Source organism: Glandiceps talaboti, chromosome 20, assembly GCF_964340395.1.
Source record: "Glandiceps talaboti chromosome 20, keGlaTala1.1, whole genome shotgun sequence".
NCBI lineage: Eukaryota > Metazoa > Hemichordata > Enteropneusta > Spengelidae > Glandiceps > Glandiceps talaboti.
In genome coordinates, this window is record NC_135568.1 from 8,191,179 (window position 1) to 8,197,178 (window position 6,000).

Genomic DNA, 6,000 nt, shown 5'->3' on the forward strand with positions numbered 1-6,000 from the left:
TCCTACTTCTACATATACTATCTTTCTTTCATCATTTTTACACACACACTTGAAACACTATCCTTGTTTTCCGGTATCTTCTTAATAGTGGCTATGTCTCTCATCTGTTTGTGACAGGTACATCTTAAAGAATTGGACATAATAACACTTAACTATGTTAGAATCTATTGTTGCCATGACTACCTACAACTAGTATAGAATTCTATGTCCTGGCCAATGGTCATGATAGGAACCTACTATGAAAGTGCATTAATAAATACATGTACAAATGTAGATAGAGCGAATGTGGTTATTCATATCTCCTGTTCTGCTTAATTTGTAGTTTTTAAGTACAAACAAAAAACCCTCCCCTTTCGGTAGTGTAGAAAGAGGATTTCATCTCAAAAGGATGTTCTCAATATCTGTCTGTCTGTCTGTCTGTCTGTCTGTCTGTCAGTGCAAAAACGCAAATGCAAAGTACAGTAGGACTTGAAAAGATATGGAAGAACACATCAGACAGACTCATACGTGAAAGCTTCTGGATAAAAAAACTTGACACATACATGTATGTAGAAAATGGAATAAACCGCAAAGAATAGCAACTGTTCTGGTTACCATTTTGTTACCATGACTGGAAATTTATGAGCGATAATTAGTATGATGGATTGGGCCAACTGAGGCAGCTCTGCAAAGCCTGAGCGAAACATCTTGGCCAGAAACACTTTACAATTTATTCAATATGTTCGAATGACACTGCTTAGTGTGTGTGTGTGTGTGTGTGTGTGTGTGTGTGTGTGTGTGTGTGTGTGTGTGTGTGTGTGTGTGTGTGTGTCTGTCTGTGTGTGTGTCTGTGTGTGTGTGTGTGTGTGTGTGTGTGTGTGTGTGTGTGTGTGTGTGTGTGTGTGTGTGTGTATAGATTCATTTATTTCTGTCTCATTTTCTCATTTTTAGTTTTGCAAATCATAGTACTGGTAACATATTTGTCATATAATTTGCTTTTCATAATTTTACCTTACATTATCCCTTAACCAATCCTTCCACTGTATAACTACTGGTTTATTCACATTCCCATGGCATAGAATCTTATAAACCATATTTTCCCTATCGTGTTTTAAAGGGAAACACATTCTGTGTTGCCTTCAGGCTAGAATTGATATCATTATCAAAACTTACATGGTCTATCAGTCACATCTAGGAGGCATGTCAAATTAAATACTCTTTACTAGTGTGCCCTCTGATGATAGCTAAATTTTGTTTTTGTGGGTCGATGTTACAAAAACTGGCATTTCTTGTGAGTCACCACACAGTAAGAGATAGGGGAACACCAAATTTTGGTGTGTTACTATAAATTGTGTGCGTCAGTGGCGCGTCAAATTGGTTTAGAGAGCACACTGCTCTTTACCACTTGCTATTAAAACACTGTGCTGCACTGTGTTATGCTGTGCTGTGCTATGTTGCACAGTACCCTAATGTATTCTACTGTAGTATGCTGTACTATACTGCAAGTATTGCACTACATTTTACTGTACTGTGCTGGGTTGTGTCTAAGTGTATACTGTACTGAATTAAGCTTTACATCAAAAATTAACTTTTACCACTAAAAACTGACAACAACAGTTACAATATTGAGTAAAACTGGGGTTATAATGCTATGACACTTCCCCCCCCCCCCCCCCCCCCGGGGGGGTCATCATGATATAGCACAACAGTTAAAAGTACAAGAACACAGACACATCTGATAGCTACTGTGGCTAATATGTTTTCACACTGTACTCCTTGAAATAACACCCATCACAAATTTACATAACAGAAGCATATATACATGTATATTATGTATATGTATACTAATTAGTTTGTGACTGTCATGAAACAATACAATTTTTTCTATAACTGACTGTGGAGAAGCCTGTTTGTGTACATGTACATCATCAAAACTATCCAACAACAGCAAATTTGCATGACATAGGGCCTAGGTAAACTAATTAGTTTGTTTAACCTTTCAAAGCTTGTCACCCATTTACTGTCAAGAAACAACATAGTAGAATGTATCTTTATAACAAGACATGGGGAGAAACCTGTTTGTGTATATCATCAAAACTATCCAATTACAATATGTTTACATAACAGAAGCATATGTATGGGTATACTAATTATGGTTATTATTGTCCAGATAATTACCTTGTTACAGTCCAGAAACATCTTTATAAGAAGACTACGGAGAAACCTGTTTGTACATTTATCATCAAAAATATCCAATTACAGCAAGTCTATGTAACAGAAGCATATATATATGAATATACTAATTACCTATTATTGTCCAGATAATTACCTTGTTATCCACCCAAAAACAACACACATAGAAGGTATCTTCATAAAAGACTGGAGAGAAGTCTGTTTGTATATATATACATCATCAAAACTATCCAATAACAGCATTCTTGGAAGTATTATAGTGACATTGTGATGTTATGTGTAAGGACAGTAGGTTACATACTGGGGTATAGGCTATCACATATAGAATGTCTATGTATAAAAATAACAGCAGGTTCAGTCTGTGGTGGTAAGACTTCATGACATCACAGGGTTCAAAGGTCAGCCTGGTCTTATTGCTAGTCATAAGACCTAGAAGTAAAACTTAGTGTTCACATACTCTAAATTGTGTATTTGGAATGTTTTATGTCTTAGATTTAGTATGGTTTAAAGTTAGTGAGAAATACATAAATAAGAGTATATTGTACCATATAAACAATACATACTACACCTATCAGGCTTGTTTTTGAACCAAACACAAACAAATCACACCTGGTAAGTAGCATAATGCATTCAGATGACACCTGGTATGTAAGACAATACATGCAAATCAAACCTGATAATTTGGCTAACACATCATAATCCCATCTGGTAAGTAGGTCAGTATAATACATGTAAAATTAATTGTGTCTGAAGTAGGATAATACTTGTAAATTGCACCTGGTAAAATCATGTATGTAAAGTAGGCCGATACATGTAAATCACACCTGGTATGGAAGACAATACATGTAAATAAGTAGGACAATACATGCAAATCACACCTGGTAACAAGTAAATTCCCCCTCATAAAGAGGACAACACATGTAAAATCACACCTGGTATGGGCAATACATGCAAATCACAGCAGTATTGGTAAAGGCGACATTACATGTAAATCACACCCGGTAAGGACAACAATATTACATGTAAATTACACCTGGTAAGGAGGGCAATACATGTAAATCACATCTTGTAAGGAGACCAATACATAAAAATCACACCTGGTAAGGAGGGCAATACATGTAAATCACACCTGGAGTGCACCAATAACTAAGGAGGATCATATAAACTGAGTCTCTTGACAAACCCTTTCACACTTCACTACTGGTACTCAATTAATATAATTTTATGAATTATACACATGTAACTGTGTAATTAGTCCACTAGCTGGTACATTTGTATTCCAACCATGTAAACTGTGTCGCCAAGTGAACCCTGGTGTTTAAGAGTTCATTACCTGGTTATCTATGTTATCATATTAACTTAAGTCTCCCAGTGAACCCTCTTGTGTTAGCAGTTAGTTGGTTATCAATTTTTTTACAATCACAGCAGGTTCTCGACCTATATAACTGCATGATGACCACTAGGAGTATATTTTACCATACTGCTACTAGCTGGTTCTCTACCTGTGTGCATAACAAGTACAGGACTTCTAGTACTATGTGTATATTTAAAATTTTACCACACAACTACTACCTGGTTCTCTACCAGTGTATAACAAGAACAAGGCTTCTAGTACTGCCATTGTGTATATTTTAGCACACAGTTACTAGTTGGTTCTCTACCTGTATGTAACAAGTACAGGACTTCTATGTGCATATTTTAGTAAATTTTTACCACATGGCTACTACCTGGTTCCCTACCTGTTTGTACAACAAGTACAGGACATCTCGTACTCTTTGTATATTTTACCACACGGCTACTAGCTGATTCTCTGTGTACAACAAGTACAGAGTTACTAATAGCATACTGTGTGTATATTTTACCATACCTCTATCTAGCTGGTTCTCTACCTGCAAAGCAGTACTAGTACTATTACATACATGTACAGTATTTGTAATACTATACCGTATTACCATTGTGAGCAAGTTCTCTACCTGTTATTAACTGCACATGACTACTAGTACTAGTAGTACCACAGACGTGCTAGTACTGTAGTAGTAGTTCATATGTAACGTGTATACGCCATGTGTATATTTTATCACATTGCTACTAGCAGACTATACATGGCTTCTACTATAGTCTGCACATGTATGTACATTTTTACCATATTACTTCTTCATGGATAACCATATTGACACACGCATGTAAGTTGACATGTTCAATACATACTCTATGTACACTGTGTTGGTTTGTATTGATGGTCTTACACTACAAACATTCCCGTCTGAATTAATAAAACTATAACTCAATTATAGATGCACTTTAATCGTAAAATACATGGATATATTATTGACTTGTTCATCCATTGTATCATTTCCATTAGACAATATAAATGGAGTCACACACCGTGAGAGCAGTTGTGATCGATAACACATTTCACTTTGTATATCAATAAATAGGTTATTTCTGACAACCTAGTTTCTAATATTAGCAACGTGGTCATATGACGACGGCTGACAGAGGTGGCTACGTTTCATACTTCCCTCAATTCTGAGTCACGCCATAATGATAAAATAATATCCATGATAACATAGAACCATAACAAATGATAAAATATAATAAATTCTGTATTGTGATAAATCTTTAACATGATTTTACATTCATGATTGTCTATTTATTATTTATGAATAATATTACAGATTTTTTTATTCATGCTATTGGTGTGTGCATTTTCATTATGATAATTGCATTGTAAAATGTTGAGGAGCCCAGTACTGTCTCTTTTGTTGTCATTTGGTGACTCATTTTCCAACAATAATTCACGTCTTTTGTTATCCTCCAAATACTAAACCAAGGTTAAGTGTGTGCATGTACACAACACAATGTGTACCATGGCTTATTGTTATGACTTGTAATGCTGTAGACACGATAACAGTATACATCCATATATGTCATTACTGCTAAAGTTGAGCCATCAGACACGGCAGAATGTCATTTTCCCACACATGTATACTATATAGTTCATTTTGGTGATAAGTGACATTCAAGGATTTATCTTCTTGTCATAAAAAATGCAACACATGGGTTTGTATTCCCCCGATCCCGTACTTTACACAGCTAATGCTATATTACTATTGGTTAATCATTTTAATATTTGTATCAATTTGAACCATTTTGCGTACACTAGCTACCTTCGCCATTCGATTAACTGGAACAGATCGCTTTCCCCTATTTTACCAACAATATCGTTATTATCGTCGCCAACCAACATGTGATTCGTTCGTATTAAATCTGCAATGTGTCGTGTTGGTTGAACACTCGTTAAAATTTACAAATTTCACACCCCGAAGGAGACTTACCTGCTTGAACTTCGTGTACGATCTTCGTCGATGCGTCGCGGTAGATCGGTTGTAACTTGTACACCGTGTCTCTCAACTAAATGGGGTCATTAAACCGATCCATGTCGGGCCATCGTGAAATTTTACAATATAGTCAAACAGCAGAACCCCAAGTCATGTCTTCATCACAAATCTGAACAGCTGATACGATCTTTTAACAGTTAAAAATAAATGGATACAACTCAAGCACAAGGTCACGGGCCTAGTTTTACACGTAAGATATCGCCACTACACAAACTAAACCAGCGGAGGCTGTGCGACCACTTCCTCACACCTCATTCGATTTTAGCTTGGAACAGCGACGAATCCGTACAAATTGGAGCGATCTTCACCCACAGTAAATTGTAATATTCCTCTCTAACCCATTAGTATCATAAATAACCTTTGTAATCGGTTGTAAACCTTGGCTTTCCGTGGTTGAATACTTCGGCGGAACCCTCCGTACGGTCTT

The 6,000-nt window shown here is 36.2% G+C and overlaps 1 protein-coding gene across 2 annotated transcripts in view; it reads right to left on the bottom strand.

Moving 5' to 3' along the window:
* LOC144450515 (mitogen-activated protein kinase kinase kinase 2-like) overlaps positions 1-6,000 on the bottom strand; it is a 60,729-nt gene extending 54,729 nt beyond the window's left edge. For both annotated transcript variants that reach the window (XM_078141157.1, XM_078141156.1), the window contains exon 1: positions 5,511-6,000. The gene's annotated coding sequence lies outside the window, so the exon portion shown is untranslated. The remainder of the gene's footprint in view (positions 1-5,510) is intronic.